This window comes from Amblyomma mixtum, chromosome 4 (assembly GCF_055824585.1).
Source record: "Amblyomma mixtum isolate Tamu chromosome 4, ASM5582458v1, whole genome shotgun sequence".
NCBI lineage: Eukaryota > Metazoa > Arthropoda > Arachnida > Ixodida > Ixodidae > Amblyomma > Amblyomma mixtum.
Window position 1 is genome coordinate 94,213,479 of NC_143015.1, and position 25,056 is coordinate 94,238,534.

Genomic DNA, 25,056 nt, shown 5'->3' on the forward strand with positions numbered 1-25,056 from the left:
ACTTATAGATTGCCACATTCAGAGGGCAAAGAAGCTACTTTCAGTGGCCATTGCTATTTTGTAAGCCAGAGAAGGCGAACCATTTTTATGCAGGTGTCGCCATCACCGGCCAATTTCACACGCAAACTGCGGTGCATCGACATAGCTTTTTCACAAGCAGGAGCTAGGCTACATCGAGACTTTGATAACAGGTCCTTCTCGGCCTGGACGTCGCGAGTTTGAATGAACCGCCATTTAGCATTTGAAATAGATTAACCATAAATGCCTCTTTCTTTGCCAGACAAACATAAGCGTAGTATTATAAGAGCCTCACAATCGATTGTTAGCAGCAACAAAACTTGTGGCCTTCATAACCACATTCTTAAAAAAGAAAATGTGGTAGCATTTAGAAGTTAGCGCACCCATAGACGTTCCACAGGACCCGGCAAATTTCAGAAGTAGGCTTTCAGAAATGAGTTAAGGTGGATTAGGAAGGATTATTGGGTGAATTAAGGTAGATTAATTAGCATTAGTGGGTAGGTTAAGGTGGAAGAGTGTTACTCCCAACTAATCCGGGAATTTTATTACGGAGGAACCGGGGTGTTCTGGCAAGACGACAACCTAAATTCTATCGCATTAAAAATGGATGTTGTTGTCCTCCTTCATTCTTGAACTGTATAAAACCGCGTCCTACTCTCTCTCGTACTCTGCATATTTTGCTGCTCCATAGCCCTTTAGTATGCACACCTCTTCTCTGCCTAGCTGCTCAACTACGTGGAGTGCTTGGCTTGAGTCCCTCCGTCTGACGACCGTGCAATCGGCGCCTGAGTTATATCCTGTATATAAAGCTACTCTCTTTCCTGCTGTTCGAACGAGGGTGGGACGGGGTTCCAACCTAATGAATCCCCCGCTAGAAACATCACGCTGGTTTTAGTTGACAGCTTGCTCACGCAGACTCTGAAACCTCCCTTGTGGGACAACTGAAGCCGAACCATTACAAAAGACGGCCATGACACGAGTGTGAAAAGGCAACGCACTATTACTCATTTCATTGAAGTTTAATGAAGTTTTTTTTATCCTCTGCCATGCATTCAGGATGGACGAAACTCCAACAAATCAAAACGTATTTTAGAGCGCAAGCGTCCCCAGTAGCAAAGCTAATAGGCTCCATACTGGAAATGCATTGTCAAAGGCCAGTCCTGCAATGAACAAGAGTAAAACCATCCATATGCAATAATGGGTCGATTATCTCTGCTGCTTGGGGTAACCTGGGCTTGGGCAAAACTCAGGCAGCATTTCCTCTGCTAGTAACTCGTAGCAGTATCTTCTTTTGCTTTTCTGTCTTCTTTCTCGCACTCCCTCTTTCATGACTACCGTCACGGCCCGTTTAGGATGTCTACAGGGAACTAAGACCGTTACTACTCCCTTTCCTTCCCTTAAAAAAAAAACTGTTCCTAGTCTCCTTACTCCTGCTGGGTCGACCTGCTTCGCCTCTTTGAGTTCTCCTGGCATGGGTCTCGAAAGAAGAGTTTTTTAGCGTCGTTAGGCACCCCTGTTCACGATAACAGAAGCTAGTTCTTTGAGGAGCGAAATGCGAGGAAGGCGTGATCGAGGAAGCGGTGCTTGAATTATTGAAGTTAAAGAAAACTTAAAGAACTATGAATCTGAAAGCAGGGGAACGAGGCCATAACGAAGCACGCAGCACTCTCTGCTTAAAGCAAATATAAAGTATTACGGGGACTAGAGAAATGTGTCATGGTTTCGGGGCTGACATCTGCGAACGCAGTGTTGTACTTGAAACCAGATGTGCTAAAGAGAGCGGAAATATATCAAAGAACCGTTGGAATGTTGGCTCTAGGTGCGCATGGAATGACAACAAACGAAGCTGTACAAGCGGACACAGGATGGTTTTCTTTTTAATTACGGGAAACACAGAGAAAAATAAGGTTTCAGGAGAAACTTAAAAAATGTGGATGAAAAGATTTAGGCAGCAAGATTTCTCAGGGACTTGTTTGGTTTATCGCCGCGGTGGCTCAGTGGTTACGGCGCTCGGCTGCTGACCCGAAAGACGCGGGTTCGATCCCGGCCGCAGCGGCCGAATTACGATGAAGGCGAAATTCTAGAGGCCCATGTACTGTGCGATGTCAGTGCACGTAAAATAACCGCAGGTGGTCGAAATATCCGGAGCCCTTCACTACGGCGGCTCTCATAGCCTGGGTTGCTTTGGGACGGTAAAACCCCAATAAACCATTAAACCAATCAGGGGCTTGTATGGTAAAAACTCGGGCACGCAGTGAATGAGGACTGTAAGGTTGTTTACAGGTCATGTAGTCAATAGCAGGAAAGTAATTATGAATGCTGCAAGGTAACGGGTAAATAAGCGTACTAAGCGCAGTTGCTCGGAAAGTAATGGTAATTTTATTATTTCTAATTTTAAGCACTAAACAAGTCTGGAATGAACTATATAAAATAAATGAGGAATTTTCAAATACCTCCCAGGTTAATATGACAGTGCCACCTTGCAGAGTCTGCTTAGATATGGTATAACTGCAGTTTAGAAATTTATTTTTCTTTTTACAAAAGCGGCGGAAAAACGACAAAAAAGCCTAGGTTTTAATTTCTGACAAAATTTTTGTCCAGAAAGCGAGCTGATGTGATAGTTTTCCTGATAATGTTTAATTTGATTCATTTCTTTATTTCAGCTTTTGCTTGACGGGTCTCCGTCCCTAAACACTGACAGCAAGCAATAAGACACACAAAAAGTTTTAACAATGATTGAGGTAAAAAACAATCTGAAGTATGTTGAAATCACAAGACAGAGCACAAAACACGGCTCGACAGAATATAAAGACGAATAAAGAGCAAAATATATACAAAAATGGAGTGCACATCCTCGTACCACGACAATTAGCATTTTACGCACGGAGCTTTTAAACGAAAGAAGGATGATAATTGAGTTAACAGCGCATTTATACAGGTTACTAGTGGAAGAGACTGACGAAGTACTAAGTTCATCAGACGAAGGCGTGTTTAGCAACTAAGGCAAGACAGACCTGACTATCATGAACAACTAGTTATTCCTGACTTGTGGTTTTTTTTATTTATTTATTTATAAATACTGCGGTCTTGAACTACAAGACCATCGCAGGTGGGTACATGATTTGTGTAACACCAAAGGACAATGAAAAGGAAATACAGCAGACAAGGCGTCACAGCAACGAAATTAGTACATCACACTGTACTGTATCAAATTCACAACCTCAGAATATATATACTGCAGTCATAGAGCCAAGCACATAATTCAGTAAATCTAAACAAATTACTCATCAACCGAACATTCAAAATTTCTTCACTTGTTGCAGCATCTCCTCAAAATGGGACAAATTATTCTCTTCGACTATATGACCAGCAAGGTTGTTCCATTCGGTAATGGTTCTCGGAAAATAGGAATATTTGTAGCAGTTCGTTCTTGTGGATAAAGGTTTTACGGAAAGAGAATGTCTCAGGCGTGTTGCATAACCACTAGAGTAACTAACAATTTTCGAGATGTCAATGTTGTATTGCCCATGAATTAACTGGAAAAAGAATTTCAAACGACAGATACGGTTTCTATCAGTAATGGATGGTAAGCCACTCTTTTTAATAAGATTAGTGATAGAGGTGCGGCCATAGGAATTATAAATAAATCTTACTGCTTTCTTTTGAATCCTTTCTAATTTGTTAATGATAATCTTGGTATATGGGTCCCAGATCATTACGGCATATTCTAAGATTGGCCGCACAATAGTGTTATACGCAAGGAAACGTGTTTCAGGAAACGTGTTTGCGTACGTAAGAGCCACATTTCGTCATAAGAGGACCGGTGACGTATAAGCGTCAGACCGTTACAAAAGTAGGTGTCATCCACGACTCACGAAGAACTCTATTGTAAAAGGGAAAATAGGCAAACTGAGAAAAACAGGCTGAAAATTTCAAAATTTCCGAGAGGTTACGACTCCTCTGTCAGGACCGATATTTTCAGAATGCCTCGAAAATTTACCTCATATCCGTTGCCCCACCCCGCCGTTCTTTTTTTGCTTTGCTGCGAAAGCTAAAAAGATTCCGAAGTTGAAAAGTTGCTTTCATCCATGCTTCAGACTACATTGAGAGGACATAGTAGTAGCGCTTAAAAAACAAGGACGACAGGGTAGAGAAAGACAGCACTAGCGCCTGTGCTGTCTTTCTCTACCCTGTCGTCCTTGTTTTTTAAGCGCTACTATTATGTCCTCTCAATCTAAACACCAACTAGCCTAGCTGCCTGCCTTCAGACTACACGGAGTTTTGTTTTATTCAATGCAAGCTTGTCGTAAAATCTAATAACGGTTAAGGACTGCTTTTCAGGCGATATTTTCTGGCGAGGAGGATGCCTCATAGAAGCTTATCAGCGAACAGCATTAGGTGCCTGGCGTCTTCTAAGAAACTCTGGAGCTAATCTCTTAGAGTAACTATAATTTCTATTGAGCGCATCAAACACTTCATATTCCTTGCAGAGGCGATTACACAGGTAAGAAAGTGCCAGAAAGGAGCCTTTTAACGACAGTATCCCCTCCACCGATCAGTTCCATCAAGCGCATTATGATTACTGGAAATGGCGATAAGAAAGTAGGAGCACGATGAGCATTAAAAGGAAAGCAAGAAGTGCACTTTCATCTTGATATTCCATATTTTTCCTCTACACGAAACACCCCTCGGACGGCAATTTCAACTTAAGCCCAAAAATAAAGGAAAATTGGTCTTTCTGTGGAAATCGATGGTTACCTTCATAAAATCCTTCTACACAGTCTATAGACTGTCTGTAGACTTCTGTTTATATAGTCTATAGACTGTCTATAGAAAATCCTAGAGAACAGTCTCTAGGCAATGGAAATACTATAGACAGTCTAAATAGAATCAATAGATTTATGACCTTACACTTTTAGTAGACACTTGTCTATAGACAGTCTATATGCTATGAAGAGACAAGAAATATCGATAGGAAGGCAATGGAGTGTATAAGAAGTCTATACCCTGTCTATAGACCATTTGTATAAAAGCCGCCGCGGTGGCTCAGTGGCTATGGTGCTCGGCTGCTGTCCCGAAAGACGCGGGTTCGATCCCGGCCGCGGCGGTTGAATTTCTTTGGAGGAGAAATTCGAGGCCCGTGTACTGTGCGATGTCAGTGCACGTTAAAGAACCCGAGGTGGTCGAAATTTCCGGAGCCCTCCACTACGGCGTCTCTCATAGCCTTAGTCGCTTTGGGACGTTAAACCCCATAAACCCATAAACCCAAACCCATTTGTATAAGGGACCGTTCTTAGTAATGAGGCCTATACTACGAATTCTTTTGTCACCTCGAGTCGCACGCGGCGGGCGCGCCACTAGGGATGCAATTGACTAGCACATATCATATATCTACTCTACAAGCAAAAGTAATAAAAAAAATGTGGACAAGTTCTCCCATCTTGAGAAACGATTCCAAAAGTAACCTAAAAATGCATATTTTGGTAAAAAACTCCGAGAGAATCCTGCACCTCTTGAAACCGCTTTCTACACCACACAATAAGTAGAGGGTGGGGAAAAAGAGTTTAAGGTAATAGAAAACGGCGTATTTCAGTCGAAAATTCCAACTTTTGTTCCTGCACTTTCTTTAAAATATCAACTATACAGCACATTAAGAGGGTAGAAAAGTTAAAAAAAGTATCACTTTGAACTAAAGAAGCTTTGTTTTATCTCCGCGTTTGCAAGATGCCCATAGTAAATATAACATGTAGCGTTGTATCATAGCACGTTTTACACTACATTATTAAAGCTCTTGAAATGTGCCTTGGATGCAAAGAAATTTCGGTTTATCGCCTAACACGCGCTCTGTATAGTTTTGACGGCGGGTGTTCATAGTAAGACGCATCAACGTAACACAGTAGTTGAAGAACGGCAAGAACATCACAGAACGTAAACAATTCAGCAAGGAAGACGCGTGGACCTTCGTACGGCAAAACTTGTGGCAAAGAAGAAAGTTTTTTATGCGAAGCATATTACTCGCACAACCGAGCTCTTCCTTGCTGCGCCGCGCACGGCCGCGTAGCTACCACGTGACCTTCATCGGCGCACCACGTGATATGACGTCACAACAGCTGTGAAAGCTGGGGCCTCGTGCGCTCGCTTGCGGACGCGCAGCCTCCGCCGGCGGCCTAACTCCCGCTCCTACCGCTAGGAGATACTGACGTCGCGCAAAAGGCGACGCACTCGTTGAGTCAGTTGAGCAGCGAGATGTCGGCCAGGGAGAGGGCGGCTCGCCAGACCGCAAAACTATGCTTCGCATCCTAGGCTTGACCATAAGCTAAGCCAGGCCATTTTTTTTGAGGCAGTTAAGGAGCTCAAGATCTTCGCCTACTAATGATGAGCTATGGCCACGGCGTCGGCACTTGTAATCTTATAAAAACAGCAGATATTATTCGGTTGCAAAGTAAGGATATGTGCTATCATGCACATTAAATAAAGGACCGCTCCGCAGGTTATTGGTGGGTGACTGGACTTATATATTGTACGCGTTATTTGGGCCTAAAATTGTTAATTTCAGTCGTATACTAAAAAAAAGACATATTACCAAAGCGCGCCTAGCACACCTTTGAAGTTTTTACTTTTGAAGGTACAGGCTTCTTTCTATAGAGTCTCCTGAACAGACATTCTCACATGCTTGAAATGTTAAAATTTATCACTAACTAGAGGTAATAATAATAAGGGAGTAATTACTCATGGACGTCCACCCAAGCGCAGCCATACGGCTACAAAGGAAAGCTATACAGCTTTCTCAGAAACATCGCAGTTAAAGAAAAAAAATAATGTTTTCACATATATTATTGGTGCAAATTTTTTTGCCTTGTCCGCACAGTGTATGAAAGTTGCTGAAAATATGGCGCAGACTATAATTTATTTTAAACCGGATTCCAACATCAGGGACGGAGCCTTTGTTCATGCGTAACAGCAAGAAAGAAGAGAACACAAAAAATACAAACTTGCTCACCGCGAGGACCCTTAAAAATCCAACGATGGCTGGTTCCTAAAGATGAAAGGAAGATGTGAGATGGCAGGTTCTAGAAGTTTGCAAAATATACGATAAATTCTTTTTTTCTACTAGAAAAAATGGTGTTTCGTACTAGCTGTTTAGTCGTAGTAACCGGTGGATTTAAACATAAACTTAAAGTTGCTCAGTATCTGCTACAGAAAAAAAAAGAATAAATACAATTCAAACATTAAGCGATTTACGTCGTTCTTGCGACCCTGCAGTAAGACTCTGAACAGACTTTACTCGTGGAATAGAGTAAACGCACACATTTGACGTAAGGTTAGCCTTGTGTGCGTCGTGTTGAACAGAAATGTGGCATATCTGAGAGCTTTAAAACGAATAGTTAAGATAATCAGGCGGCCTCAAGCATTTTTACTAACGCATACTGCTACGTGGACAGCGCATTTTTTAGCTTTCTCTTATCATGTCCAAGTAACTAGGCGGTGAATCGGTGACACGGATGCGTTAGGGGCCGGTACAAGAGCTGGTATTTTCGCGGTCTTATTTCGTAACTCGCATAATGGTTCAATATTCAGATTGAAATTCTTGCCTTGTTTATTTCCCTTGATATTTCCTCCAAGAAAATTGCCGACGATTACGCTTCCCGGCAATGATATTTTTGAGCGCAAGCTGCGGCGGTACTCGAATTATAGGCGATCGCATACGAAACACGCATTGTCGTGAGGAGGTGAGTCTTGATTTCGACTTGGGTAGCGCACACAGTGTTCCGCCGCCGATGAAGCCTCGCCTCGGATGAACGTCCGACGTGTTTACAACGCGCGCTGTTCAGGCGAGTCGCACATACCTCACCGATAACGTCATCAGTGAGATGACGACGGCGCAGGTGTCGCGGAGCTCCGCCACGCAACCTGCCTTCACCTACCGCCGCACCTTCCTCCTCCGCTTTCCTCCTTGCCCTCTCTTCGCTGTCGCCGGCTTTCATCCTCCGCGGCGCTCCGTGCTCGATTACGCCGACGGCGTAACCGAATACTGTGTTTAAATTCGGTCAGATATCGCGGAACCTTTTCTAAACACGGTCAGTGTCCTGTTCTCACGCGCATGCAGTTGGAAGGGATGGGACAGTTTCTTTTTTTCATGTAATACCGACTTCTTTCAGCAGATCATGCGGTAAGAACATAGCTTCCGCTCAATCTTCAAGAATTAGTACGATAGAATAGATTGGGTTCAAATAAGCCACTACTTACGTCCACCGGTGTGTTCCGGGCACAGGTGAGTCCAGTGACATTCAGGCACTGTGACGTGAAAAGAGAAAGCATGCGTACAGCCGTTTATACACATAACTCAACAAATGGTGGAGCTGACGAGATTGTCGCCTGTTGAAACTCACCACCATGAATATCCAAACTTTCTCGGAGATATTAAAAAAAGTGTTCATTTAGCGGCGTTTTTAAACCATGGGATGATTACTTCTGCCTGCTGGGGCTTACAAAGCGACCGCTAGAATTGTACTCTTGCCTAGGATATCCCCATGAGCATCCTGTTTCCTGAGCTCTAGACATTTTAGCTTTTGCTATTAAATCTTCTGGTCGTATTTTAGGGCCTTCAGGGTAGAGAATTAAGAGAGAGACGGCTGCAATACGGCACGCTTACTTAAGAACCAAAGCGAATTTAACGGTCCTTTGCGACGCTCAGCAGTATAGTCACATATCAAGCGCAAAACGATGCCGCAGTCCGGCGACCGAGTCCAGCATTACTTTCACTACGTGGGCGTCGTTTCGCTCAGTGCAAGATCCGCGCTTGCAGTGTTGCGTGTCTTTTCTCAATGGATGAAACGGGCCACCGAAACTAGCTTATTATGACAGAAGGCAGAGTAAGTCTGTGCTCGAAATTCTTAAAAGCAATAAATATGGAGTTTGTACGCAACTTCTCTGAACTAAGGCCTTTTATATGTAATGTTCAATAAGTGAAACAGGTCTTGAGATGTCATGCGTAATCTGGTAGTGTAACTGGAGATAAGCAGAAAACCCGACCATAACAATTACGGACAAGGTGGAAAATTTCCATAGCTTTTTTCAGGCTGATCGTTTCATCAAAAATTATAACACCGCTATACTTCACAATTCTTCTTTTAATTAACCGGATTTTTAAAACGTTCACATTATTTTTAGAAAGTTGGTATCGAGGGTGTCGCGTGGACGGAATGAGATATGCTCAGGCCACTGAAGCAAGACTTCTGAACATAACTCGACGTGAGTGCGGTATGTGGCGACTGCTCGTACAAGTTCCCATGTGACTAATTGTAAACACCCGCTCTACCCGACCGAACACTGGCTCAAAACGAATGACACCTTGCCCTAATGGCATGATTATAGGGTGTGCTGTGTTTGTACAACATATTTTGCAACTAACCTAGACCTTCATTAAGCATATATATCAGCGCCTATGATGTCAACAGCATGCTACTCTGAGCGGCCACCAGCAACAACAGGACAACGGCGGCCGCATGTTGCTTCGTTAGGCGAGTCGTCGCTGCCGCGAACGCGTCACCAGATGGCGGAGAGAGTACTGGTTCATGAAAAGTGCAAAAAGTTAATACTCTGCAGCTGAGTTTACCGCTCTAGCTGACTATTCTGGGACAACTTTTCTCTAGAGGGGATCGTTAACAGCGCGCCCTACGGATTTGATAACGTTTTTCGTGATGAGCAAAATGGTGTGTGGAGGCCCCTTTGGAAGTGATTGTGATCTGTTAAAGTAATATATCAGTGTCATGAGAAGCACTGGACTAAATGTGTCGTTTTCAAAACCCTTGTCAGTCGTTGAACCATAATGAAGCTTCTTTGCTGTTCAGAGGCGATGTTTTTGTATTACCTTAAGCCTTTGCAGCCTTATAGTGTCACTCCCTGATATTTCCTCGAAGATACTATAAGCTGTATACATTTTCGTAGGCGCTTTTATCATTTCTGACAGACCCTCTGTGTTGTGCTGTGGAACGCCTGGGTCCTCGCCAATTAACGGAGGAAAAGATCATAGGACCGTGGTTATAGCAATGGACTGCCCTCAGGGTTTACTACGCCATTAGTGAGAGCGACTGGCTTAAATAACAGACTTTGACTCTTCTTCTCATTCCTTCTTCGTCGCTCTTTTCAATCCCCGCACCTCTCCTCCCAAGTGTAAGGTAGCCAACCAGTACACCCTTCTGGTTAACATCTATGCTTTCTTTCTTCCTCTTTACCTCTCTCTGGCTAACGTCTTTATCTAGAATGCCCTTGCGCCTTCTGGGACAACAGCTAAACTTAGAATCAAAGGCTTCTCCGCGGTTCATCGCTTTGTTTTCACCTCAGCTGCAATCAATAAGGTAGTACTTAAAAAAAATTAGCAGTGGCATAGCTCAGCTACGCCAGGATTTACGTAGCGAGAGGTACGGTATATCCCTGGTAACGTCTAAATGTTTTGCTTATCGTCTTGGCTACGTGTTGGACATTAAAGATGAGGCATGTGGTGAAGACGGCACGTGATGAAGGCGGCAACTTCTCGCGTGACGAAGAGCTCGGCGACACGTGCCAGTTGGCGACGCTGACCAATTGGCACAGCGTCGGCCTCGCTCTCCTAGGCCACCATGACGGTGTGTTTTTTCCACCGCCGCATCACCATCATTTATACACCGCGACCCTCTTCCTCCCCTTGCCGCGCTGCGGATAATGTAGCTCTCGCTACAAAAAAAAAAAAAAAACAGGTTTGAAACCAGGTTACCCAACGTGGGCATAGCGGAAGTGCTTTGAGCGCACGTTGTATGGCTGTGTTCTGCAGTCCAAACTTTGAAGCGGCTGCCTCAGGGTTCTACTCGAAGCAACAAGAATTAACCACGCGTATCGTGACGGAACCTAGAAAGAAACATAGAGGCAAGGGACGCGTGTTTGAGTCATACCATCTTTATCTTTGTACGATTGGCGTGGCACAATCACCATGCTGGAGTAAAAGCTGCGTTCTCGACCCTAGTACGGACGCCTCCATACCTCGGCATATGCTACGGCACGGCTCGTCGCAGAACCTCAGAATGCGTAAAACATAATATTGAACGCAACCAACTATAGTGATTTAGAACCAGAGCTAATACTAGGAGTGTTACTACATCTGTATATGCTTTGCGCTCCGTTTTTTAGATCTCAGAACAAGAGAGGCGAAACTTTGCGCTAGTGCATTCGGACAGCTTTCGTTTTCTGAAATTGTTTTCAAAGCGCAAAAAAATATTTGCACCAATTCTCACCGATGCAAACGGGGTGGTAGCCTCGACGATGATGACTATAGGCTCTCCGCAAACGGCTGCATTATCGAAGTGGAGTTCGTCGCAAGAGAGAGTTAATATACCGCCAGTTGCCAAACCAAGAGTGTCGCTAAGGGTGTTGCAAATGCTGGTGAGTAAAGGCAGAATGGTATCTATGGAAACGAAGGTGAAACTTTGTTAGTCATATGAAATATTATATGGTCATTGACGATGGCGTTTCAAATATCTATTAAACATTAGAATAAGGAGTTTTGTTGAATATATTAGATCATAAACTTGGAAGGTGACGACAAGGACTGAGCCGCTGCTGTGGCTCAGTGGCTATGAGGCTCGGCTGCTCACCCGAAAGATGCGGGTTCCATCCTGGTTTGGCTTGGTTTACGGAAATTTAACGTCCCAAAGCGACTCAGTCTATGAGAGGAGCCGTAGTGAAGGACTCCGGAAATTTCGACCACCTGGGGTTCTTTAACGTGCACTGACATCGCACAGTACACGGGCCTCTAGAATTCTGCCTTCATCGAAACTTGACCGCCGCGGACGGGACCGAACCCGCGTCTTTTGGGTCAGCAACCGAGCACAACCACTGAGCCATCGCGGCGGTCATATTTCTACCGATGCGAGATGCTAGAGGCGCGTGTAATGTGCGATGTCAGTGCACGTTAAATAAACCGAGGTGTTCGTCATTATCCGGAGCCCTCCACTACGAGGTTCGCAAAGCCTGTGTCGCTTTGGGACGTTAAACCCCATAAACCAATCCAAACGAAACCAAACAATTAAAAGTAAACTGAGGAACACGGAGCGAGCTATGGAAAAGAAAATGATAGGTGCTGCGTTAAGACGAGACGAAAGGAGAGCGGGACAGGAAACAAACGCGAGTTAATGGCCTGCTAGCCGAAACCAAAAAGAAATGAGCGCTGGCAAGAGTTGTAACGCGAAGGCAGGGTAACCGAAGGACCTTTAATGGTTTGGACTGGATTGTGAGAGAGGGCGAACGTAGCAGAGAGTGGTAGAAAGTCAAATGAGTGAATGAGGTTAGAAAGTGTGGTGATAAGGCGGCTGCAGCTGTCACAAGGCACACTTTACTGCAGAGATATGGAAGAGAACTTTTCTCTGCAGTGGATGTAGTTAGATTTATGATGATGATCACAAATAAGCTTTATAGTAGCAACGGCATTAGGAAAAATACGATGTTAATAAATTTAAAATGCCTGACTGATACAAATGGACACGGACAACCAATTTGATGCACAAGTACTGCAGAGGTGATGTGTGATGTGGAAAGTTGGATGCCACGGCGCAAATTGCAGAAAAAGAGACTCCTAAATGTGAGCAAATCGCGAATATCTTTTTCAGGAATAATTAGTTGAAAAAAAAAATATCTACAGGAAGCACATAAACGCAGTAAACACTGTCACTAACTAATTTGTTAAACATTATGTGACACTCAAAGGAAGTGGCTAGATGAGTCTACATCGTCACTATTTAGCCAGGCTATCATGTGTCCCTGTGGCCACCCAGAGTACGTCTGCTGGCAGACTAAATATACAAATCTATCACATGCTTCAGTTTGCGTCACCTGCGGTTAGTAGTCCACTCGTTTCAGATATTCAAAAAGTGCAGTGTTCCATAAGATAAATAAAGAAAACGACACTCCAAGTGACGGATTAGAGAAAGCAATAGAAATAGTACGATGGGGTGGAGTAGCAGGGACAGCTGCTGTATCGTAGCCAAGAATGAGGCGAGGACCAGCAAAATGATATGAATGTACTATCGGGGACAAAACTGCCCAGGACACGCGATCGACATCAAAAGCATATAGCTTTGTTATCAGCCAGTGGTTTGCAGATCACACTTGTAGAGATGAAACTAGGCCCGGGACTTCATAATGTGTGCCAGTGAAATCTGCCTAACAATAGCACACTTCGGACCTATAAGCCAATATCATCAGTCGCACGTCCTGGATAATTTTGTCGCCAATAGTACATCTGGTAACCACTTGAACAGTTAATTTATATAATTTTGCATAGCTATGTTATACCAACCAATATATCTGAGCCTCACGTTAATCCAATGCTTGTGTGTGTTCAGCACAGGAGGTAATAATACGAATTAGTTCGGTGGTCCTAAATGTGCATAAAATACTTTTTCTTATTCGCTTTTTACGCTTGAGCAAGTGTTATTTTCCAGATGCCGTGAAGATATTCGCACGTGCTGGCGTGTAAAGTAGGAAAGCATTATCAGTTTAGCGGCCAATATGCTACTGTAATTCTCATGGATTAGAAATAAACTGTATAATCTTTTTTTCAAACTCCTTGCTGTGATGTGGGTGTCTGAATACTTCAGTAAAACTTCTAAGGAAGGAGATGTACAATTCCGTATAATAACCTGAAAAATAGTTTGTGCGCTGCAAATATTTCCATTGTGTGGCTGTCCTGTTACAGTTTATTTGAATTCACTCGAACAGACGGTTTTGGTCCCGAAGCTTTGGCACACTTTGACGGTTTGGCATGCTTTCACGGTTTGGCACTCGAAGTTTTTGATAAATTTCAGTCAACATAATTCGAAAACTTTTCGGTCCTTATGGAATCAAATTAACCAAAAATGGAGGGTTTCTTCTAGAACACGCGGAACACGAAAACATTGCATCTAGAACAGAAATGAACATTCTGGGAAGTGCTGAAAATACCACATTAATGGCTGCCCGCGTCTTTGCATCTCGTCTCTGAAAGTGAGAAATTAAGAAAATGTAACAAAAGGCAGTGACCAGGCAAAAGGTGAACTTTTTGCTACACTATAAATTTGACCTGATGAAAAGCCAAAGCTTGTCCATATGATCGAGGTGCCACAAGGACCAACTCGCACATTTTCCCACCCTTTTGCCAAAGTTTGATCCTTTGAGCATGGTACAGTTTAGCAAAACAAATATTCACACTTTATCTTTGGAGCAAAAAAAAAGAAGATGATGAAGTAGTCTCACCGAAATCGTTTCTTTCAAGTAGATATTTCAGAAATTCTTGAAGCAAGTAGATCTGCGATCCTAAGTCTACTGTTCCAAGTCCTTGGAAAGTGCACTGAAAAATACGACATTGGTGTGTGAAGTCAAGAACGTGAAGTTGCATAGTCAATTTTAGGAACCTAAGTGACCAGCCTCCATCTCGAAAAAGCGCGCAAAATCAATAGAAAAGCACTCCTACCGGATTTTGCATTGTCACGGTCTGTACTGCTTGCATGAATTCCGAGAAAATAATGCAGTCGATTGGCAAAATTAGACCAAATGCGAATATGTGCGCTAGCATGGTGCAATGGCACGCTACGGTGTTTGTCGTGGTGTGTCCTCTGTAATGCAGCAGTAAAACGAGCGTATTTCACGGTGACACGCGTTCATTCGATACTCAGCTCAGCATTTTGCCCGGCATTCGTTTCATCCTTCTTCTTACCTAAGCTTACAAGCAAAGTCTTATAGTCCGTGAAGTAGTTGGACGTGGCTTTCAAACCGTACATGATGGTTTTGTAGCTAGTTTAAAAGACCAGATCTATACACATCTGCCAGTGCGTTGTAACCATGCTTGTCGAATTAGTCAATCTTATACCACAGTGATTTTCCATCTCCTGGACAAAAGTTGCATGCTTGTTCCATTCTTTATTGAAATCACCGACCAGAACCGACACCGCATTCTTTAACCTGCTGGGATTCCCATCCTGCACTAAAAGTTACGTGGTGGCTCATCCGCCACCTGCGTCACGTCATCTTGGGACGTCACGATAACCTGCCAGGTGCGTGTATATATATATATATATATATATATATATATATATATATATATATTGTAATGGGAACGACCGGCATCCGTTCACGCTGTGCGACGAAGAGGTGAACGAAGTGCTGTGTTGGTTCCGGTGTGACTCCTGGGTGCGTGCCTGCCGTGACGCGCCTTCGATCAACGGCCTCCGACCTGCGCTTTGAAGACGCACCTGTACACTTGGTGGAGGTGCTTCGATCCCCGTCCCGGTGCTCAACCTGGAACTTGGGAGCGGAACGCTACTTGCACCGCCAACAATGCCCAACACTTCGACGCAGTCATCGCCGGCCATCCCTGCCACCGTCCTCTGTTCCGGGGTCCAACGCCAGCGCGACCCTTCCCAATTTAGCAGTACGGACGACCAGGACGTCGACGATTGGCTGGCCTCCTACGAGCGCGTCTGCACTTACAACCGGTGGGACGACGCCGTGAAATTGAGCAACGTCCTCTTCAATCTCACAGACGTTGCCAACTTATGGTTTCGTAACCATGAAGCCGACCTTCCCACCTGGTCTTCATTCAAGGCAAGCTTCGCAGATGTTTTCGGCCGCCCCGCCGTGCGGAAACTTCGCGCCTGGCAACGTCTTCGTGCTCGTGCCCAGCTACCAGCTGAAACATTCACCAGCTATATTGAAGACGTCGTCGATTTATGCAAGCGCGTGAACCCTTCGATGCCAGAGACTGACAAAGTTTACAACATTCTCAAAGGGATAGCTGATGGCGCTTTCCCAATGCTCCTGGCGAAGAATCCCACCTCCGTCAGTGCCGTCATCGAGCTGTGCCAGAGCTTTGACGAGTTGCGCAAGCAAGGCGCGTCTACGCGGCAGTCTGGTGCGCCTACCGAGGGTCTTGCTGGCTTGGCCCTTGGTCCCTCGCCTTCGGACCAATCACTATTCATGGAGCGCGTCAAAGATTTTATACGCGAGGAAGTCGCCCACCAGCTTTCTCTTCTCCATCACGCTCCAGACTCTGTGTGCCCTACTGCCGACCTCGCGCCCTCCTCTGCGCTGACTATCCGCCGTGTTGTTCAGGAGCAGGTCTCTGCAGTCCTGCCATCCAGCCCCCCGCCTCCTCATGTCGCAGCACCACTCACCTATGCTGAAGCCGTCACCCGGACACCGGGCTCTCTTGCCTCCCCCACGTATCGCAGCAGCCCTGCCTATTATGTTCCACCCCAGTCCCTGCCACTTCCCCCAGCCTCGTTTCCTCGCACACGACGACACCCTACGAACCCTTGGCGCACCGCCGATAATCGGCCCATCTGCTACGCTTGCGGGCTTCCAGGGCACGTCGCACGTCTCTGCCGTCAGCGCTTGCCTTGCTCTGGGGAGGCTGTGCATCCGTACGGATACGATCACGAGCAGCCCTTGACCAATGGCTCTTCTGGCTCGTCTATGCCTAGCTCCCAGTATGCTACTCGCCGCTCGCCTTCCCCTCGTCGCCGTTGAATTTCCCCAATGCTTCGGCGACCGGAACCCCTCCGAGAGGAAAACTAACTGCTGCAGTTCCGGAGGCAAGAACTGCGTCTTTTGCGAACTCGCCAAGCCCTCCGTTTCCTCCCGCCAACGTGAGTCAGGCGATTGTCGAAGGTGTCCCTGTTCTCGCGCTCGTTGACACGGGCGCTGCCGTTTCTGTGATTAGTGACTCTCTTCGCCGCAAAATTCGCAAGGTGACGACGCCCCTGTCTGACTTTTCTCTCCGTACGGCCACCTCGCAGCGCATTTACCCCACCTCAGCCTGCACAGTACGAGTTTCTGTCAACGACGTAGCATATATAATCGAGTTTGTTGTGCTGAGTGCGTGCCCTCATGATGTCATTCTAGGGTGGGACTTCCTCTCAACCCACCGTGCAGTGATTGATTGTGCTCGTGCTGAACTCACGCTATCTTCGGTGTGTAACGTTTCCATGTGCGACTTGCCTGTGCCCCCCGCTAAACTTCTCGTAGCTGCCGACACCGCCATACCTCCCTTCTCTTCTGCCCTCGTCCCGCTCCTACCTGACTCCGCCTTCAGTAGCCCTGTTCTCTTCACACCCACCACAGCTGCCACCCGCCGACACCGCCTTCTGATTCATTTCGCCGTTCTCACGATTTCCGATGGTCACTGTGCCATTTATGTCTCCAACCCTTTTGCTTGGCCGTCCTCTCTCCTTCGCTGTGAATGCCTCGGTCGTGTCAAAGAACTGGACCCTGCTCTTGCCCACGAGTTCTCCGATCACCGTGCCTGTACCGAGGTTGCTCTCCTGGACATTTGTGCGACCACGCCCGATCCGCTTCCCGTCGACGTCTTTCAACGCCCCATCGCTGCCGACCTTCCGCCCGCTCAACGTGACCAGCTACCGACACTTCTCCAGAGCTTCAGCACGTCTTTTGACCGTTCCCAACCATCTTTGGGCCGTGCGTTTGCCGTCTCTCACGAAATCGACACAGGTACGCACGCCCCCTTGCGCCAGCGACCATACTGCGTCTCGCCCACAGAGCGCCGCGTCATCCGTGACAATGTCGACGATATGCTACAGCGCGGCATCATACAGCCCTCTCACAGCCCTTGGGCCTCTCCTGTTGTCCTGGTGACGAAAAAAGATGGCTTCATTCGGTTCTGCGTGGACTACCGTCGTCTCAACCAGATTACTCGCAAGGATGTTATCCTCTACCCCGAATCGACGACGCACTAGACTGCTTGCAGGGAGCGGAGTATTTTTCGTCCTTAGACTTACGCTCTGGCTACTGGCAAGTCCCGATGGCTGCCGCTGACCGGCCTAAAACCGCTTTCGTCACCCCAGACGGCCTGTATGAATTCAATGTCATGCCATTCGGCCTATGCAACGCTCTAGCCACATTCGAGAGAATGATGGATAATATTCTCAGCGGGCTCAAATGGGAAACATGTCTGTGCTATCTGGATGACATTGTCGTTTTTTACAAAGATTTTTCTTCTCATTTACTGCGCCTTCAGCGTGTTCTCACGTGCCTTACTGCTGCCGGGCTACAACTAAACCGGAAGAAATGTTACTTCGGTGCCACGAAGCTGAAGATATTAGGCCATGTCATCTCCAAAGATGGCGTCCTTCCTGACCATGCCAAACTTCGCGCCGTAGCTGACTTTCCCAAACCGACCACCTTAAAAGAACTTCGCAGTTTTATAGGCTTGTGTTCCTACTTCCACCGCTTCATCCGGAATTTCGCCTGCATCATCGCCCCTTTAACACAGCTTCTTGCCTGCAGCCCGAATCTATCGTCTTGGTCCCCCGCTTGCGATGAAGCATTCACCACTTTACGTCGCCTTCTGGTCTCCCCTCCAATACTCCGCCATTTTGATCCCGACTGTCCGACCGAGATTCACACTGACGCGAGCGGTGTGGGGTTGGGAGCAGTTCTTGCCCAACAGAAGTCTGGCCATCCGGAATATGTTGTCGCTTACGCCAACCGCGCCCTCACCAAGGCGGAATCCAACTATTCTGTCACAGAAAAAAATGTCTCGCCATCATTTGGGCGATTGCCAAGTTCCTCCCTTACGTCTACGGCCGGCCGTTCTATGTCGTCACCGACCATCATGCTCTCTGCTGGCTGTCCTCACTCAAAGATCCCTCTGGCCGACTTGCCCGCTGGGCTTTACGTCTCCAGGAATTTGATATTCACGTCATTTATCGCTCTGGACGCAAGCACTCCGACGCCGACGCACTTTCCCGTTCACCACTCTCTTGCGATTCCGTCTCTGCCCTCGTATGTGCCTACGATTTCTCGTCGTTCGGTGTCCCTGATATGCTCTCCGAACAACAGCATGATCCTTGGATCAACTCCCTCCTCACCTTCCTGTCTAATCTCTCGCCACTTTCTTCATCCCGGACTCTTCGTCGCCAAGCCCACCATTTCGCCGTTCGTGATGACCTCTTATACCGGCGTAACTACCTCTTCAACGGGCGGAAGTGTCTGTTCGTGATTCCTCGCAACCTCTGTGCTGCGATCTGCGCCTCTTTCCACGCCGATCCACAATGCGGCCATGCCGGTGTATTGAAAACATATGCTCGCCTGCGTCTGCGCTATTATTGGCGCGGTATGTACCGCTTCGTACGTCAGTACATTCGGTCATGTACAGCCTGCCAACGTCGCAAGAACCCTCCCCGCCACGACCCCGCTCCATTGCAGCCGTTACCCTGCCCTGCCCGCCCCTTGTACCGCGCCGGCATCGATCTTTACGGTCCGCTTCTAACGAGTTCGGCTAACAACCGCTGGGTTATCGTGGCCGTTGACCACCTAACCCGCTACATAGAAACGTCGCCTCTCCAATCTGCTACCGCACAGGATATTGCTTCTTTCATCCTACAACGTCTTGTTCTTCGTCACGGAGCCCCGAAAGAACTGCTCAGTGACCGTGGCCGTGTTTTTCTCTCGGAAGACGTCGCGGCGCTGCTAAAGGAATGCCAAATCGTTCATCTCTGTACCAGCGCCTATCACCCATAAACCAACGGCATGGCTGAGCGGTTCAACCGCACACTCAGTGACATGCTCGCCATGTATGTTGATACCACCCACTCCAACTGGGACAAAGTACTTCCTTTCGTAACCTACGCCTATAATACGGCTACGCAGACAACGACAGGATTCTCCCCTTTCTCTTATATGGTCGCGAGCCTACATCCACTAAGGACACCATCCTCCCCTACCGTCCTGAGCCTTCCGAGACCACATCCCTTTCCGGAGCTCACATGTATGCCGAAGAATGTCGAAAACTTGCGCGCTCTTTCACCACACAACTCCAGCGGCACCAAAAGCACCGTCGGGACCCCTCGGACCCTCCCGTGTCATATCGCACCGGTGCACTCGTTTGGCTCTGGGTGCCTTCCTCCACTCCCGGCCTCGCCTCGAAACTGCTTTCCCGTTATCACGACCCTTACCGCGTTCTACAACAAACTTCTCCCGTGAATTACATAGTTGAGCCCCTTGACCCATCTTCGGATCCGGGGGCGTGAAACTGCACACGTCGAACGTCTTAAGCCCTACTATGACCCGACAACTCTCGTCCCCGTAAGTCGCCAGGATGGCTCCTTTTCGCCAGGGAGGTAACTGTAATGGGAACGACCGGCATCCGTTCACGCGGTGCGACGAAGAGGTGAACGAAGTGCTGTGTTGGTTCCGGAGCGACTCCTGGGTGTGTGCCTGCCGTGACACGCCTTCGATCAACGGCCTCCGACCTGCGCTTATATATATATATATATATATATATATATATATATATATATATATATATATATATATATATATATATATATATATATATATATATATAAATATATATATATATATATATATATATATATATTTATATATATATATAAACGTACTTGGTTGCTAGTTTAAATAAGATGCGAAATTGAGAAACGCTTCGTTTATTGAGAGTCGACGTTTCGGACAGAGCCTCTCCTTTTTCAAGACTGAGGCTCTGAAAAGGACAGGCTCTGTCCGAAACGTCGACTCCCAATAAACGAAGCGTTTCTCAATTTCGCATCTTATATATATATATATATATATATATATATATATATATATATATATATATATATATATATATATATATATATATATATATATATATATATATCACTCCTGAAGAAGATCGGTCTTCCGATCGAAACGTCGAGTTGAATAAATATGTTTCCTTTAACGAAGCGTATACTTCGCTATATAAATATATATATATATATATATATATATATCACGTGATCTAGGTCACGTGATTTGTGACGCCACGATAATCTGCCAGGTGTATATCACGTGATCATGTGACGTAGGTGGCGGATGAGCCACCACCTTTTAGTGCGGGGTGGCATTCCCAGCAGGTTTAAGAATGATGAATATATTGTAACGTGGCGGCCAGCGGAATAAAGAGGCGTGATGAACCATGAACAAGAGATGATTTAATGGCCGCTGGCCTAAAGCGAGCGCTCCGTCCCGCGCCACTGCCAGCTTCGTCGTCTTCGTCACACTACCCGGGGCTACCGAGCGATCGTCCCGATCGGTGACGAACACACGGGCGAAATGGTGATGGGCTCCGGAGCATGTTGGGACAGGAAGGAGAAAGTGATGAGGTGCTGGCCGCCACAGTGGATGAGATGATCGAAGGATGACTCCCGGTCCACGAAGCATCCGGGCCGGAGGGTGCCAGGAGCTGACGGCCGAGGTTCTTGTACGCACCGAACGGCATGGGCAGTGGGGCGGTGTCCTCATGTGTGGGCAGGGTCTTGGGTCGGTCGGGTCTTGGTTCGTCGTGTCTTGTGGTCCGGGCGGAGGAGGGGGCTGGGGTGAGCGGCGAGGTCGGTTCAGGTCGGGCGGGCTGGGGCATGGCCGGGCGGCGCGGACCAGGCACTCACGGCCGACGTCCACGGCAGGCGCAGGACACCGAGGCTCCGGGACCAGGATGGCGATGAAGGGACCCCAGCACCTCACACCAAATGTAACTTGGCGGCGAGCCGAATAATGAGGCGTGATGAACCATGAACAAGAGATGATTTAATGGCCGCTGGCCTAGCGCGAGCGCTCCGTCCCGCGCCACTGCCAGCTTCGTCGTCTTCGTCACAATGAATGAATACACACACGCACACACACACACACATGCACACAAACACACGCACGCACACACACACGCACACACGCGCGCGCACACACACACGCTTACAAACACACACACACACACACACACACACACACACACACACACACACACACACACACACACACACACACACACACACACACACACACACGCACGCACGCATGCAAAGCACACGCGCCTATTAGTGTAGTGAATATCTACAGCAGCAGGCAAATTTGAATCTGTCCTGAATATAACTTTACATCATGTACACTCTAGGCGTGTTGCTGGCAACCATAGTGCCATGAAGCGGTTTGATGTTGCAGTGGGAACGATGCAGTGACGACTGAATAAGACCAAGATTTCCTTTAATGTGCTTTTTAGGGAACAAAAATACCAACGTGGCCCCTAGTGGATGATTGGACGACGGAATGTTTTTCTGTTACAGCTCGCTAATACTATTGACCTTCCTGGCAATCCACCGAGACCTGGCTGACCGCAGGCTTAATTCGAATAGGTTGCCCTGAATATAATACCTATTGGAAGAATAGGAGACGGGTGTGAGAATAAAACACAAATATTGAGGATTTGTGCAAATGACCTTTCTGGAAATAAACCAGTGGCATTTGGTGCCGAACAATGGTAGGATAGTTGTAAAAATATTTCTCGGCAGTTTCTGGAATAAATAATGAGTCGAGGTAATGGTTCTGAATTTGGCTCCTGACATTTTTTTTTCAAAGGAATGATGGACAACATAAGTGGTGAAAGTGTTCTCACCGATAAGAGCTGGCCTAGAAACAGTAGAATGCCATCCTGCAATGCACAATGAAAATAACTCCAGTTGACATCGTTCCTCAATGATCGCAGTCCTTCGGAACGAATATTTTAAGAGCAGTCTAGGCTTGTCAGTGACTGAATGTAAGCAAAAAGATTTCATTAACGGGGATAATAGTGTTAACAACTCTCCAAGGTATTAGCTAGGGCAATAAGTGACAGTTTAGTTTCGAAACACCTCTGGTAAATCTTGATTATGACGCGTATGGCACAGAAACTGCATAAAAAGTAGTTTCCTCGCAAAAAGAGCAAAACATGATCCCCAATTGCATTTTTTCCATCCCCAAATTCTCCGATGTCGTGAATTAAAGGGTGCGCGAGCGTTTTGAATTTTTAGCAACGTTTCTAAGGTCAATTTGAGATCGCCTGGTGATCTTTATTCTGCGTTTAGAATAAGCATTCTTCTGAAATTTTTCGATTTGTCGTGCTTTTCTCGTGATATTGATATCGAATCTCAAGATAATATGTTCGAACCATGCATACCGTTTCGATATAGTGGAAGGCGCATTATGACAGACGCTAAATGTTTCTTTCTCTGAGTCGCCTAAAGGTAAGTGTAGATCCGATGAGAGTTTTTCGCGCCTGCATAAAGCGTACGTAAAGAGAGGCTCTTATGGAGAAATAGCTTCGGGAAAATAATTCCTCTGAGTTGCGTCTTTTAAATTAGAACGATATATTTTCTTCCGGGGCATATTTCGAATATGATTCGTCTCAAAAATTCTTGGTTAGCAGGGTACTTACGGAATCAGCAGTACACAAGTCCCCAGAAGCTTTCAGACACTACAAAAGAAGGGAGATGAAATGAAGGCGTGAGGGAGATCTGCGCAAACCCATTTTACGGGTACGTCATCACCTTTTATAAACCGCCTCGAAAACAACACAAGGAGCAGAGATCTTGCTGCGCACGCACAGGGGCTATTTTCTCATTACGTTACCTAGTTTAAAAGACGTAAGTGTAGATAAAGTGAAAATACATGACAGAAAAGTGCATCTCAATTGCCACAGCTGATTGCAACGCAAAAATACAACAGAACCACGTCACTACGAAGGCAGCAATTATGTGAACCATATGTACCCTAAATCGGATATTCAGTATTCCTTGAGTTAATTAGGTCCTTTCGTTCTGATTCAATCAGCATCATTCCTTAGCGCTGTTTTCTTAATTACATGTAGTACCTGACCATAACACTCAGCAACCGCACAAATTTTTAATTAGTGTACAGTCATAACGTGATCAGTTTACAGCGTACGTGCTGTTGTAACTGATTGAACTTTGTGTTCGCATAATTCCAGGTATGCTACTTTTATTGCGAAAGCAATACTACTTGCACTTTCCAGGGTGACCACCATCGTGCCGCGGCGCTGACCACCATTAACCTTCATTTGACCTAGATTGCATTAGTTGGATTAGATTGGATTAGATTGGATTACATTAGATTGGATTGGACTGGACTGGATTGGATTGGATTAGATTAGATTACATTAGATTAGAGTAGATTACATTGGATTGGGTTCGATTGCATTGGATTGGATAGGAGTGGATTGGAGTGGATTGGATTGCATTAGACTGGAATGGATTTGATTGAATGGGATTGGATTGGATTTGATTTGATTGGTTTGGATTGGATTGTATAACCGATGCATCACCACAGGTCTAACCACAAGCACCACCACCAGCTACACTACCAGCTGTACCATGGCGTAGGTACGGATATTGCTTTCGCAATTACCGGGCTTAACCAAGCTAAGCCACAGCGAATTTTTTCTTTATGGGTGAGGTGCTTACTCATTAGGAGATATTTAAACGTTGGTAATCATCGTTCAAACTTTGTTTCGCAACATACCTTCGCCATTATAGGCCAGGGAACTTCGGGTCATACGCTATCGAAAAGCGCAACAAAAATTTTCTGTTAGTGCAACTGATTTTTTTTTCAAAATGTTGGAACTTGGCCTTGCAATAATAAGAATTTTTTGTAGCAACAGCATAATTTTCTACAGTATTACGGTATCGTTTGTCGTAGCTGCAGAATTACAGAAAAGTATTGCGCTGCTACAGAAAAAAATTACTACTTTATAACAGAAAAATTTCTCTTTTCGACTATACGACAAGACACTTTGTGATATTTTGGGCATGAATCTCTGGTACTGGGGAAATAATGAACGTAAAGGTTGGCGTTACTTGAAAACTGCAACAGTATTCTTCCTGACGAAAGGAACATCATGATGGAGCCAAAAAACGGCTTTGTCACGCAAAGGTTAAGAGCTGAGGAGCCATTTACTGTAAGGTTATTTTGTGCTAAATTGAATTGTTAATTGAAGACAGGGTTAATTGAAGAGACATTTGAGAAGCCATTACCCTGCAGTGGGCGTAGCCATGCTGCTGCTGAAGATGATGGTGATGCATTTTTGTTATCTCTACCCGGGCTTTTAAAATTGCTCCAACTAGTTTATTCTGGTACATTCACCTCGAAGCCAATAGCAATGGAAGTTGTTCCTTGCGCCGCACCCCTGAGCATTAGTGTGAAAGTGAA

At 46.0% G+C, this 25,056-nt stretch overlaps 1 pseudogene; it reads right to left on the minus strand.

Moving 5' to 3' along the window:
* The window catches only part of LOC149347460 (uncharacterized), a 28,784-nt pseudogene extending 4,406 nt beyond the window's left edge, over positions 1–24,378 (minus strand).
* Positions 24,379–25,056: the final 678 nt, after the last annotated feature.